This window comes from Rhipicephalus microplus, chromosome 7, assembly GCF_043290135.1.
Source record: "Rhipicephalus microplus isolate Deutch F79 chromosome 7, USDA_Rmic, whole genome shotgun sequence".
Taxonomy (NCBI): Eukaryota; Metazoa; Arthropoda; class Arachnida; order Ixodida; family Ixodidae; genus Rhipicephalus; species Rhipicephalus microplus.
This window is the reverse complement of record NC_134706.1, coordinates 57,193,917-57,209,232: the sequence shown is the minus strand read 5'-3', so window position 1 is coordinate 57,209,232 and position 15,316 is coordinate 57,193,917. Positions and strand designations below refer to the sequence as shown.

The window sequence follows — 15,316 nt, the reverse complement described above, 5'->3', positions numbered from 1 at the left end:
GGCCGTAAGAAAGTGCGCGTGTGCCGCTCCTCTAGGCTTGCATTGCCACGTCTCGTTTAGTCCTTGGAATGTCCGCTTGATGGTGGTACTTTGGTATGATGAATATATGAAGAAAAGATGTGAGAGGGTGGTAAGTAGAGTGTTCACTAGATGGACGGATGGATGAACAGACAGACAGACGCATCGACGAATGGATAGATACACACACGAACGCAGGGACGGACGGACGCGTGGATAGACCCATGGACAGATGATAGAAGCACAGTCGGACAGACGGATGAACGAATGCATGGACGCAAGGACGGACGAATGGACGCACGGATGGACGCGAGAATGGACGTAGGGACGGACGGAAGCAAGAAAGAACGGACGAACGGAAGCGCGGACCGACTGACGGTACGCCTCAACCCCCCTCATCATCATCATGCACTTCATGGATATCCTGTGATTGAACTAGACTTGCCGCTGCCTTCAATGCAGCGCGTTCGGAACGCATTTGCGCTACCTTAAAGGAGCGTTTCTAAATACGTCACTGTCGCAAATATTCCTAGTCGTGTGAGCGCAACTATTATAGGCACTATAGCGCAACTCGGGAGGCAGGCGGCTTGCATGGCCGGCCGACTCTCGTGATCGAAGGGACGGCCAAACTTGTCAACGGCTTTCTGTTTTTTTAAAGACAACAGTCTTTCTTGGTGACCTTAGACGCCAAAATTTCATCTGTCTGTATCTTTCCGCCTGTCTGTCTGTACATTTGTCTGTTTATTTGTAGTAACGGTACCCCAAATGTCACAAAGCGATATTTCAAACCCCCTTCGCAGCACCCACCTTTAATGCTCAAGTTTCAGCGTTCATACTTGTCCGATTTTCACTCAGAAAGCAATTATTGCGCATATCTTACACTGCAAATCATTTCACACCCTTAAGGGTGGATGTTTCAATAAATCACCCATCTTACACCTATTATTTCTGCCAAACTTATCCGCACGGGTGTAAGTTCTGCAATTCCACCTTTTGTACACCCTTTTGTCATTTTTAGGTGTACTATAGGTATATGTTAGCAAATTACACCCAAGGGTGTTTCCCTGAACGTTACACCTATCATATTTGTATATAGTTTAGAGCATCAATACATATCACATCTCAACGGATGCAATCAAACCGCACGCCAAAAGTCTGGTGAAATGATCGATGTTGCGGCATTCGTTTTCATTTCCCATAATTCATTCGCCAAAATATGCTATGCTAAATGTGCTATGTATTATATTTATTAAACCACCCCTATTTACTATATTCAGAAGATTCCTCACATGTTCAATGACTTAATTCATGGGTTAACTTTTTGGGATTCCTACTAAAAATATTTTGCTGCCGCTTATCTCCATTCTTCCCTAATTCTCACAGAGACATCAGTAAGAGAGATGATGTTGCACTTAAACATAACATGAAACGATTACACACGGTTTTCGACAGGCTATCGTGCGCGCTTTCTCATTTGAAATCACACTAAGTTTTTTGTTCCAGAGGTGCTGATTTATTAAAGACGATAGTCCTTTTTGGGGACCTTCAACGCAAAAATTTTGGTCTGTCTGTCTGTCTGTCTGTCTGTCTGTCTGTCTGTCCGTACATTTGTCTGTTTGTCCACTCTATACGGCATCTGGTACTTGAAATGGTTAACCTCATCCGCAGCGCCCACCAGTGTTGCTCAAGATTGAGCGTTCATGCTTGTGCAATCGTCAATTAAAAAGTCATGATTGCGCATGTCTGTGGCACCATAACAACACGTATATATTCTGCATGTGCGTCTTTTACTAGAAAAGCATACATTAGTAATAATAAGGGCCGTAGCGCTTATCACGCTGCGCTGACCATGCAATGCTTGCACGGAACAGGGAGTGTTTCTAGCGCTTTGCTAAGGTGGTGGAATCTACCCGTCGCCTTGCGTTCTGTGCTTTATCACCTCTGAGATGGGCGCGCACACCCCTCTCAAAGCCACACGCTTTGTTTTGTAGGAAGACTACCAGATGGCACTCATGTCTCACGGGCGACATGATTTGATGTTCTTTTTTCGCCTTCGCTGTACGCTCGAGGCACTCAAACGCAGTGCCTACAGAATACCACTCACCGACTTTCTCGCGCAGAACACCAAATAAATGTCCTGTTCACTCTCTCCACACGCAAGACTATCGTCTTTTGACAACATTTGCAGAAACATGGAGATACGGGGCCAATTTTATACAATGGGGGTCCATATATTTCCTCACACCTAACTATTTCGCATCAATACACAGGTCCCTGATTTATTCAGTGAGTTATATTTAGATCTATGAACATGGATCCGTTTAAATTGAATGTTTGTAGTATTCACATTGCCACTGAACTAGGCATGTTTACAATTAACAGGCTAAGCTTACTCTGATGCAGCTGCTGTGCACGCATGCTGCGCCGCAGGACAAGCTTGGCGCACATACGCTAAGCACGGGTGAACTCTTCCAATGGGTCGCACCACTCTGTGGGCACTTAGTGCTCTTTTTATATTTACTTGATATGCATGCTTGCGCGTCGTATAATATACACGTGAATGATCGTAGACAACACTAGCGCAATGTACCCGTGCCACAAAGATGGAGAGTAGTTGACTAATTGCAGCATTGTGATTGACAGTTGTTACTGTCGCGTTACAATGCACTGATAATCGCACATTAGTATGGTCACACAAAATTTAAGACTTGAAATAAAAGCAAGCGTCCTTCATACTTTGTCGGCAAAAAAAGCATAGCCCCCGGTTCTTGCTGAGTGGCAAAGTTTTATTTAAAAGAAGCTAATAGCACAGCAGGGGTGTTGCTAGGATTTATGCGTGCAAGGGAACAGAAAGAGGAAAAAAGGGGGCCTGACGCAATTTGTATGTACATTTTTGCCTGTAGTTGCATACGTGCGGATCCGAATCGCAAGCTTTCTTTCTTTTTTTGCGAAATGGGCCAAATCCTGACCCGAAAGTAGCTCAAATGACACTCAATTGGCTCATACATACGTTCACGTTTCCTCTAAAACAGTAATATAAAACATTATTTATAAATATTACTGTTCTAGAAGAACGTTGATATTATGTATATGTCAAGGCAGCGTTAGTTGAGCTTGTTTCGGTTCTAGATTAACCCCATTTTGAATTTAAAAAATCTCCTCAAACGAACATAAAAAAGGGTGGGAGATGTGTCAAGTATAGAACAACCTCCTTGCCACCCTTCCCTAACTTTTTATTTATATCTATGTTCCGCAAGTAACAAATTTTGACTCCGAAATGTCTAAACAACGCCGCAATAACGCCTCACCCGGGAAAAAAAATGTATATTACGAAGGCTACGCATTTGCCGCCTGCACACGTTAGTGGCAAAAAAAAAAAAGACTTTGAAGCGCTGCTAGCAAATAAATATGTTGTCAAGCATGAAATATTACACTATATCTTGGAGGCTTGACATAGCTTGAAAATTATATCATAAAACGGTACTGCTATGTGTTTCGGTTTCGGTTTTGAGGTCTCGGGGCAACTGCGCATCGCCATCGTCAACAGTCAGACTTTGAATCGGGTGGTAACATGTCGTGTGCGTGTTTGCTGCAGGCTGACGGTGGTTTATTATTTTACTATTCACTTGCTTTGTCAGGGACGCGTACTTATACGGCTTGCACAGTTTAACTCACGCTTACAGTAGATACAGTACGTGTCACAGCAATCTGTGGCGTGTCGGCAAGTACAGAACTACTTCGGTGCGGCGGAGTGTGTGTCCTCTGTCAACGGCTTTCGTTGAAGCTTGTGCACGCCACAAGCAGAGTGTTTTCGATCAAGCAATCAACGGACTGTACGCTGGGAGCTACATGGAGAACGCTTTTGGATTTCCTGCTATTGCTGAAAAGGTAAGCTTTCGTGCATGCGAACAACGAAGTGCAGAAGTGCGTGCCTGCCTGCCAACTCCCGATCTGCCGCGATACTCGTAATTGCAGGAAGCGGCCGTCTCATGGCGCCGGTAGCTTCGTGACCTTCGCTCGCTGTGTGCTTATCAGCTGCGATGTCTCAACAGTCGCAGTGTTCGTGAACCTCGCTTTGGGGCATGGTTAAAGAAAACGGGGGGGATGTGCCCCGCGCAGATAACCTTACGGCATTCGGCAGTGGGTGAAAAAACAAGGGGGGGGGGGGGCTGAGCGAGCCGAGGTGGGCGAAAGAAATGGCATAATAATAATAACGAAGCAGATCAACGGTAAAAGAGGCGCCAGTTGTCAGTTAGCGGGACTGCAGTGGACAAATGGGGCGCGTTTATTACGCGGAAGAAAAAAAAATCCAGATTTCAATGACTGAAGATAGGGGTGTGTTTTTAATGCGAGTAAATACGCTATTGAAAGCAACAATTGAAAAATACTTAAACTTTGTATCAGTACCCCTTTGATGCCTTCGCTTTGCAGCGGGGTGACGTGTTTTGTTAAAAATCGTGCAGCTAACCAAAGAATTTATATGTACCTTGTTTAATCAGTGATTCGCGCTTTTTATGCCTTGCTAGGTTTGTTTATATTTATACTAGTATATCGTAAATAATTAGGATATAGAAATATTGATCTGCTTTAATAAGGGATTGAACAGCCACACTCAATTGCACAAATCTTTTTGCATTTTTGAACCATTGTACTGCGGCACATAGAATATTGTAGAATGAAATATTTCTGTATATTTTGGTGTAGGGTTTTGCGCTGTGGTTACATATGAAAGCTTAGCCAAAGTGTACCAACAAACACGCACACAAAACTTTCAGTTAGACTGATACAGCACAGATGATAATGGTGTAGGCATAGTTAGCCACTACAGAACACGCTCGCAAAAAACAAATGAGGATGGCGACACAGGTGGCTGTAAATGAAAGCAGGCAGACCTAACAGCTCTTGTCTGTTTCATGCATTTTGTCTGTGCAGGTTTCATCCTTACGAATGTAAACACACTGATCCAACTAATAAGCCCTCCATGCATATATTTCTGTTAGCTACTTCTCCAATATGTCGTGCATTTTTTAAATTACACATATTTATGGTCCAACAGTTCAGAGCTTATTGAGCATATATTTAACTTACTTATGATACATTATCTGTTGCATGGCTGTTTTTATGAATTAAAAAAATTCAACTGCGAATGAGCTGCTTATGCATGCACTCGAAGAATAGGATTAGCACGTCTTATTTATTTTTGAGAGTAGTCAGTTTTACTCGTGGCCTAAAGTAATCATTTTGTTGACCAATAAGCAACCTGTGAAAGACATAAAATTATTGAGTACACCAAATTTATGTAACTGGAGAAGAAATTTAGAGGTGAGCTTCCACAAATACACAGTGCTGTGTTTCCAGCAGCAGTTGTCATATTGTAAGTGCTGTTGATCCTTCTATATTGGGGAATGCTCGATGTTTTACACTATTTTCACACAGTAGATTGTACATCTGTGATGTGTACATGTCTATACAACGATCCTTCAAAGTAAATGATAAATGTTGCTACTTTTCTGTCTGAATGGGTTTATATAATTTTTTGTATCACCCATTGTAGTGGCCTATTGGTTAGGGTATTCTAGCTTAGCAAGAAAACTTTGTATAAACGCTGAAATTTGAGCTTCCCAGTATATTTCAAGCTTCTTGGTAGGTGCATGATTCAAGAGAGAAGCACTTGCATTCGTACACTAATATGCACAGATGCTTGTAAACATAAAAGTGAATAGTGGCAAAGCTGAAAGTGGGAACCTACAGGAGAAAGTTGCCGATTGTACACCCATAGCCACCGAAAAGCGGCAATTTAGAACAGGCAGCGCTCAACCGTGCGAACGTGGCAGCGGGAGCACCGACGACTGTGTACGGTCGACATCATCAGAGCAGATCGGCTGAGTGAAAGCGATCGATGTTCAGATGTGTCAGAGACACACGCTTGTGGGGAAGCAGGAGCTTTTTATTATATGACACATTATAATGAGGTTCTGATTGTTTCCAGTATTTTTTAAATGCTTAGTTGAATGTTGTGCATCTCTTACATGCAGAATGTTGAAAGGAAAGCTCACTATGTCTTCTACGATGGACTGGGTGCTGACAATGCAGTGCACTCATCGCAACCTGAAGGCAGCTGTTCTGGGCTCACGACCTCACTCAAAGGGTCGCAGCAGTGGTGGACGCTACTCATAGGGTGCACCAAATATCTTGTACATTTTAGGAACATTCCTCTGATGGGAAAGGCTTCATCTCAAGCTATGTGTCTTATATACCTATTTATATTTCCAATATAAGTATCAGTTTGCCATCAGATCAACAGCAGTACGTGTAGAAAACTGTGTACAATGCATAATGTTAGAGTTGTATGATAAACTGGAGATGGCCTAGATGTCTCCAGCTTAAAAGGTTGATCCACTAATGGGTCAATTCATGCCAAACATCCCAGCTATTTTAGCGACCATCTCAAATGTATTAAAAAAATTGTGATGATTTACTGCATTGAAAACAGTTAAACAGTAAAATAATTTAGAAAGAAAAAAATTTTCGGTCACGTAGTTGCCTTCTTAACTTACTGGAACGTTGTTTCTGTGTGGTTTGTGGGAAGGTAGTTTAAAAGTACTGCTCATTGCTTCGATACCAAAATTTGTCTACATGTTAAGTACAAGTTCATGTGTAAAGTGTTTGAAGCGCAGTAATATTAGTGCAGTTTCACTGGCACATACGCTCCAGGACTAACAATGTGCTTGATACGACTTGTTGGTGCTGTATGGTAGACAAAGAAAGTGCTTAACAGTGCAAAGGACAAGGGAAAGAAGAAATGAGAAAAGAGCCCGGAACAAACAATCAAAGTTCATTGCAAACCAACTGCAATATATAGAAAACAGAATCTGCGCATAACCACGCACCATAAGCAGAATCGCACATACATGCACCATACGGCCTACCTTATCAACAACCGGTCATGTAAATGGACCCAAGATAACTAACTTCACAGCAGTTAAGAAAAATTGAGGGTACGCTAACACAGGAAGCACCAAGTTGTTGAATATAGAAAGCTTCACTAATCTCGTGCTCGCGCCGACTTTTATATCCCCCGTGATCAAACACTTGTCAAGAATTGGCTGACAACAGGACTTATTACAATGGTCTGCCAAGTGGCTGGGAAGGAAACCTTTTAGAGAGTTAGCGTACTCCCTCAACCGATCATTCATGCATCGCCCTGTTTGGCCAATGTAACCATGCCCAAAAGTAAAAAAATATCTTGTAGAGAATCGTTAAAACACATTCAAGATGGCACGTAGCGTGTTTCTTAGTGCATTCTTCTTTCTTAGGTCCTTCACTGTTGACCCTGTGACATAGCCCAGCGAGTTTATCGCATGCGCAGAACACAACTTTTACATCTATTTTGCCAGTGACCTTCTTTAGCCTTTGGGAAACTTCGTGTATGTAGGGAATAACAGCCTTGCTAGAATGAGGCTTGTTCAGTTAGCTGTTGCTTTGTCTCTTATCAGACACTCTTAGTGACGTTAGGAGAGTCTCGGCAATGGAAGTTAGCTCGGGATTAGAAAAGCCTCCTTGTTGAAGGCAGTGAGTTTAGAGCGAGAAACTGCACTCTATCTGGCGGTGACAAGAGCCAGTTAAAATTGCCTTTAGGCAGGAAAAAGCGATGCTTCACTTGACCTGCTTAGAATGGGCGGACATAAAAAGGAGGTTCTTTCTTGAGCATGACTCGTACCGCCAACATACATGATGAACAAAAAAAAGCATTTTTAATTCTAGACATCGTAGCTTGTCGTCAGAAATAAACTCTGACATTATTTCTAGTTTCTTCATTTTACACCCGAAAACATCAAATATCTCATCGGTGGTTCGCCGAGAGTCAGATTGATCGATGCGGTAAAACACTAAAAAGTCGTCAACGCAGTCGAACACTTTAACTGTACTCGTGTGATCAAAGTTAGCCATGAGACTTCTTTCATACAGCGCGAGTAAAAAGTCACAAAGAACCGGTGCTAAACTTGAGCCATTGCACATATGTGCACCGGTGAGACATTTGACATTTTTTGGCATGAAATGATGCAACTGGAATTAAAGTCGGAGTTTAATTCATGACGACTAGTTACGATGCCTAGACTTGGAAATGCTTTTTTGGTTGACCATGTATATTCGCGGTACGAACTTTGCTCAAGGAACAGCCTTCTTTTTACGTTCACCAATTCTAAGCTAGTCAAGCGAAGCATCGCTTTTTCCTGCCTAAAGGCAATTTTAACTGACTCTTGTCACCGCCAGATAGAGTGCAGCTTCTCGTTCTAAGTTCACTGCCTTCAACAAGCAGGCTTTTCTAATTCCCTGCTAACTTCTATTGCCGAGACTCTACTAACGTCACTAAGATTGCCTGATAAGACACAAAGCAAGAGCTAACTCAACAAGCCTCATTCTAGCAAGGCCGTTATTCTCTACGTACACGAAGTTTCCCATAGGCTAAAGCAGGTCGCTGGAAAAATAGGTGTAAGAGTTGCGTTCTGCGCACGCAACAAGCTCGCTGGCCTATGTCGCAGAGTCAACAGCGAAGGACCTAAGAAAGAAGCATGCACTAAAAAACTCGCTATGCACCATGTTGAATGTGTTTTAGCGATTCTCTACAAGATATTATTTACTTGTGGGCATTGGCCAAACAGGGCGATGCCTCAATGATCGGTTGAGGGAGCAGGCTAACTCTCTAAAAGGTTTCCTTCCCAGCCACTTGGTAGACCATTGTAATAAGTCTTGTTGACAGCCAATTGTTGACAAGTGTTTGATCACGGGGGATATAAAAATCGGCGCGAGCACGAGATTAGTGAAGCTTTCTATATTCAACAACTTGGTGCTTCCTGTGTTGACGCACCCTCAATTTTTTTAACTGCTGTGAAGTTAGTTATCTGGGGTCCACTTATATGACCGGTTGTTGATAAGGTAGGCCGTATGGTGCATGTATGTGCAATTCTGCTTATGGTGCGTGGTTATGCGCAGATTCTGTTTTCTGTATATTGCAGTTGGTTTGCAATAAACTTTGCTTGTTTGTTCAGGTCTCTGTTCTCGTCTCTGCTCTTCTTTCTTGTCATTTGTGCTGCTAGGCACTTTCTTTGTCTACTACGCCTTCAAGAACTTAGCCAACATGTGTTATTTTTGTATTTTTTCTATTGTAATACTACACTTTCTATGAATGTCTGACTAATGAATACTAACTACACAAAAGGTATATTTTGAGGAAATAATATTATGAGACTTCTTAAGCTGCTAAACATTACGAGAAAAAATTACGAATTTTGCAGAATCGTCATTTTCGTTTATATCGAGACACGATTTGCACTGTGGAGTGGTCCAAATGAATATGACTTTCAAACCTAAATCGAAAGGAAAAAAAAGGTATTTTCATGTGCCACTTGTTATCATTACATTTCTTTGTTGTAAGGAAGAAAATAAGTTTTCAACTTTCCCATTGAGGAAAATAGGAAATTTCAAGGTGGCAGCTGTCGTATGACCAAATGGGAAGATAGGCACCAATGGGAATGTAAAAAAATATTTTCTTCCTTAAAACAAAAAATTCAATGATGGTATATGAAAAGTAGTGTTCATTAGCTTTCAATTTATGTATAAAGGTAATTTTTAGTTGAGCCACCACATGGCATAAATCGCATCTGAATATGAACAAAAATTATGATTTTGTAGAATTTATGATTTTTTTCTCATAAAGTTTCCCAGCTTGATAAGTCTAAAATATTTTTTTCTCAAAATGTACCTTGCATGGAGTAGGTATTCACTACACAGATATTCATACAAACTGCAGTATTGCAATAAAGAAATTGCAAACATAACACATTTTGGATAAATTCTTAGAAGCATATGTGCCAGTATAGTTGCAATAATATTACTGAGCTTCAAACACCTTACACAAGAACCTTTACTCAACATGTAGACCAAGTTTGGTATAGAACGTACTTTTAAAATAAATTTTTTCACACACACCTAAACGACATCCCGGAAAGTTTCGAAGGCAACCACGTGACCAAACATTTTTTTCTCTCCGAAATATCCTACCGTTTCACGGCTTTCAACACAATTAATCAGCACAATATTTTTCAGATGCATTTGAGATGGTCGCCAAAATGGCTGGGCACTTGGCGTGAAATCACCCTAACAGCGTGTCATGAACACAGATAAAGGTCCTATGCTTATTAAGCCCTTTATTTACCAAAAAATATACTGAAAGTGCCTCCTCCGAGGCACTGTATAGTGCTGCTTTTTTTCACAGTTCTAAGGCAACTGCACGTGCTATTGTTGTTTACATGTACAGCAGCAGCATTAATATGTAGTAGAACTCGCTGTTGGGATAGTTGGTGCAAGTTTGCAATAAATATTAGTCAATTTTGCGCCAAAATGACGACCACACAAACGAAGAAAACACATAAACGGAATGGGCACTCATTTGCAATTGTTGATTTCTTGAGGAAACAAGCTGATATAAACCCACTTTTCGTCAACGCTTGTGCAACCTGCTCGGGCCGTCCCTTACCTAATCACGCTATAGGACACATGATCGCTAGATACCGTGCTTCCAGCTCATACATGATGAGTGAAGTTTTGCTAACGCGATTGATACCCCTTTTCTTTTGTGAAAGCCCATCGAAATGGCTCTAGGTGTGAATCCACATGAAGTGACATGCGCTCTTGAACGGGCACCGTCGTTATTCTTTGCCGTAAGGGCGTGTTCCCTCGCTCGATCATTGACGCAGCGCCTCGTCGTCTGGCTAACACGTCTCTTTCTGCAGGATAAGGGTATCTCGTAAACCACTTCAGTGGCATGCTTCGTGAATGGCCACGCATGTTTCTTTTTACAGCCTTTCAGCTGCTCCGCATGATTTTCAGCGATGCACCGGCGCAACTTTGCTAGTTCGTTAGGGGCACGAACTCCATCACTACTTCATGCCGACTCGCCACCTTTTTAAGGTTGTGTGTATGAATATATGCTATATTTTAAATATATGCTACAAACAGCTGCTAGTGAGCACCCGTCCTGCCCATATGTTTTCTTTGTGTGGTCGTTTCCTCACGAAATTGACTATTCAATTCAGGCATTCATGTCTATTTACAGCACATGTTTAATGTCTGTAGCACAATATTACATGCTATTTTCGTATTCTATTTGCATGTTCAAGAGAATTTGTGTCAATTGGATACAATTTCCTAATTTTGCACAAAACCATTATGAAATGCCCAACCAGCTTCAATTATTTCTCAGTATTGTTAATTTTATCAAGAAACATAAAATCCATAAAATCCAACGTAAGTTTGTGCATCACCATCCAATTGATTGATGTGTGCAGTTTAATGTCCTAAAGCCACCATTTGATTATGAGACGCCTTAAGGGAGGGCTCCAGAAATTTCGGCCGCCTGGGGTTCTTGTGCACCCATATCTAAGCAAATGGGCCTACAGCATTTTCGCCTGCATGAAAACTGCAGCTGAGTACCTTGGCAACTAAACCATCGAGGCGGATTCATCATCATCCAATCTAATACAGATGTGCCAACTGCAATTATAACTTTTAATTGACTATATTCTAACCTCACAGCAAAAGAAAAGAGTAGAACAATTTAAAAGAAAATTCTCTCTCCTTTTCTATGACGTCCAAAACACTTTTTAAGTCGCTTTTGCCAGAGTACGCTTTCGCTGTGCGGAAAAGTGTTTTATGATTTGGAAGTGGCTACTAATACTCGCTGTCACAGGGCACAAAATATTTTTTCCCTATATTACTCTGCCATGCAGATGCCAATCAATAACGAGTACTAGTATGAGTGCTGGCCGTCTTTCAGAGTGATTTATGAGGTTTTTGCAGCCTTAAGCGACAATAAAGAAAATCGTATGCGACTTTTTTTCTTTTCACCACCCCCTTGAGCTCCTCCTTTACGAATATCTGGAATTTCTGGGTCGCCTGTCCAACAGTTTGACAAGCTCGGCAAATACTACTGTGAGTTTTACCCCCGTATTTTAGAACGTCCCTTCACTAAATGCTTCGCCTTGACTTGAGAAAATTGATTCCAGCACAGTTTCTAGGCAGAGTAATTCACTCAATATCAGGGATAATCTGCAGCGATTCTCGAGAAACGCAGCATCATTTTTAGACAAGCGGTGGCGCTGTGCTCAGCTTCTCCAAATAAGGACGAGATTTAGTCGAGGAGCGTTCGTAAATAGGGCGGTTAGCATTGTTTGCACTGTGGGACAGTTAAAGAGTGCTTTTATTGGAATAGCTGCGCTCTCGTATATTTTGAATGAATTAGCGGAGGTCAAATAAGTTCTACATATATTTTTCCTTTTGTGTGAGTCAGTCTAATTTGTTGTACTACTGTAAATTTGGAGCCCCACTGGGGTGGTCTAGGGGCTATGGTACTAGGCTGCCTGACCCCCAGGTCGCGGAATCGAATCACAGCTGCGGTGGCTGCACTTCCGATGGAGGCAGAAACGCTGTAGGCCCGTGTGCTCAGATTTGGGTGCATGTTAAAGAACCCCAGGTGGTCGAAATTTCTGGAGCCCTCCACTACGACGTTTCTCATAACCATATGGTGGTTTTGGGATGCTAAACTGCACATATCAATGCTGTAAATATTGAATATTAGGCTCAAAAATGCTGCGTCTGTTTTTCCTGAAACCTGCTCCAAATTTAAATTTTCTCCCTGGAAAAGCAAGATATGATGCTCCAAAATATTGCTCCAGATGATAGCTTGGCTGCTCCACCTCTGCTAGCTGTAAGTGGTTACTCTTTCACTTTGCTTTTGTGTGTCCATTTTATGTTCTTTGATGTTGCATTGTTTCAGGGAGACATATGTGATGCGCTTGATATTTTACATCTTTAAATCAATTATTCTGCATGGTTAATATCTAGTGACACTGTTAAGCTATTGTAACTTTGCCTATTGTTTTCACTCCTGTATTATTGTTTCTCCAGTATTATGAATGTCTGAACACACAAGGGTTATTGTGAAATGAAAATGCCATTTTAAGACTGTTTTGCCAATACATTCATTAGAATATCACTAGCCTTGCATAATATGCATAAGGCATGCCACAACACATGCAAACTGTGGCATATCAATGAGGCAATTGTAGTGTGCATTGATATATTATTTCAGTATATTGGAGGAATAAGGCATGCTGCATTGCACTACTCTTCTTGCTGTTTGTATGCTTCACTGCACTGTGCTTTTGTGCTGCGTTGAAGCGTGTTAAAATTAGTTCTTTTTCAAGTGCAAATAAAGGCTCTTCTCTTGTACTTTGATATGCATGCATCAGTAGTTAGAGCTCCATGCCGTACCATTGTCTTATTTTTGGTCTTTTGTAGCAAATGGCATTCTGTTCTGCACAATTGAAAAAGGCTTTTGATTAAGGTACAATTTGTCTCTGAAGCCTGTATGTGCTCTGTGTCTAATAAAATAAAGCTTGATTTCATTTTGCATTATGGCATGACTTTGTGAACGTTCTGTTATGTGTGACAGCTCATTTTGAGTGATGCCTTCGCGTTCAGCTAGGATTACATGCTATATGTGAGAGCCTTATATGCCGTGCTTCATATATGCACCATAAAAGCTGTGCTAGGGCCAGGATTACCACACTGTGGCAGGAGCCACTACAATAGGACATCTGCACATGAATGGTAAAGGGTAAGCTTTCACGTGCTTCCACAGGGGCCTACTGGAAAGGGGTAACACTCGAATCATGGTATTTTTCGCATGGGTGTTGGGGCATTATTCAGCATGAACACCCCCACACCCTTTTTGCTGTTTGGGAGAATTACACCCTTACACTACTTTTGTTTTTTTAAGGGTGTTAGGGTGTCAGCAATATTACACCCTTACGTCCTTATGATTATTTGGGTGTGCATTCGCTTTTACACCCTCACTCCCTTAAGGCCAGTTGGGCGTACATTTGCTTTTACACCCCAAAAAATGTTTGTGCCATAGGGTGTTAATTCGGAAATCCGCCCACGGTAATAGGTGTAGTCCTGCTTGATACACCCATTAAGTGGGGTGTTGGGGTGTGAGTTATAGACACTATAAAACACCTATATGGGTGTAATTTGGTTTACAGTGTAGGCACCATGAAAACACGTCAATAATTTTTATGTGTGCGTTTATACTAGAGAAGGCACACATAAGTAATTCGAGGGACAATATCGTTTATCACGCTGCCCTAACAGTGCAGCGCGATGCTCAAGAAGGAAAGTGTCTCCAACGCTTTGCTAAGACAACACGGTGGTGGCACCTGCCCCTCGCTTTGCGTTCTACACCTTATCACCTCCGAGACAGGTGCGCATCGTTCTCCATAAACGCGCCCGCTTTCCTTTGTTTTCGAAGATAACTGCCAGTTGGCGCTCGTGTCTGACGTGCCTCTATGCGCTCGTTCGCCTTCGCTGCACGGATCGGGACTCTCTAACGCAGTGCTTCCAGAATACGATTCCCCGATTTTCTCGAGCAGAACATCAAATAAACGTTTTGTTCACTCCCTCCACACGCAAGACTATCGTCTTTCGACGACGTTCGCAATGGAACATGCAGATACGGGGCCATTTTTTTTCTTTGGAGGCTTCTGTTCTGCCAGCGTTGACACCATAGAATAGCGCATCAGCGCGGTGATATTCTCTTGTTCTTCGCTTGAATTGAACTCCATGACGCTGCTGGGAAAGCCACGTGAGAGCTGACGAAAACAAGAAATGTGGCGCACTCACGTCGCTATGCTCACTTAGCTGGCGGCGATCTTTCGATCAGCTGATGGGCGCCGGTCTCCAGTGTTCTTGCTGTTAACGACATCCGTACGTGACTCTCCGGCTTTGCGACGCAGCCTGTGCCGATGCGAACACCAGTCACTTTTTGGTCGGCAGTCGTAAATGGTCCCGCGACTGCAGCTAGTCGCTGGTGTGAACCAACCTTATCCCTCCTCTTCAACAACATTGAAGTTCATAGGAACTTTGCTAGCCATAATCTTTATTAAACACCCAATGTCACCGAGAAAGTGGGTCGTAACTACAGACTCTCTAGAGGCGCTTGCATGTGTGAAAAATGCTTCTTCAAGGCATATCATTGTGCGAATAGCATACGTGATAATAAAAGAGCTTTCGGAAGCTACAGTAGCTCGTGAAAGCTTTTCTATTTTATTTCCCTTGATTCTGCAGTTACTGGAAACCCATTTCGATGGGTTTCTAGTTACTGCGGAATCAAGGAAAAAGAAATGGCAGATGAGTTGGATTAAACCCTCATCACTGTACGCAAATCCGCGTGATTATT

The 15,316-nt window shown here is 42.2% G+C and overlaps 1 long non-coding RNA gene across 1 annotated transcript; it reads left to right on the top strand.

Annotated features, from left to right (window-relative positions):
- The first annotated feature begins 3,303 nt into the window (after nucleotides 1–3,303).
- On the top strand, nucleotides 3,304–13,494 carry LOC142767475 (uncharacterized). Its single transcript, XR_012884908.1, has 2 exons — nucleotides 3,304–3,906; nucleotides 6,054–13,494. It is a non-coding gene; the product is annotated as an uncharacterized LOC142767475 (long non-coding RNA).
- Nucleotides 13,495–15,316: the final 1,822 nt, after the last annotated feature.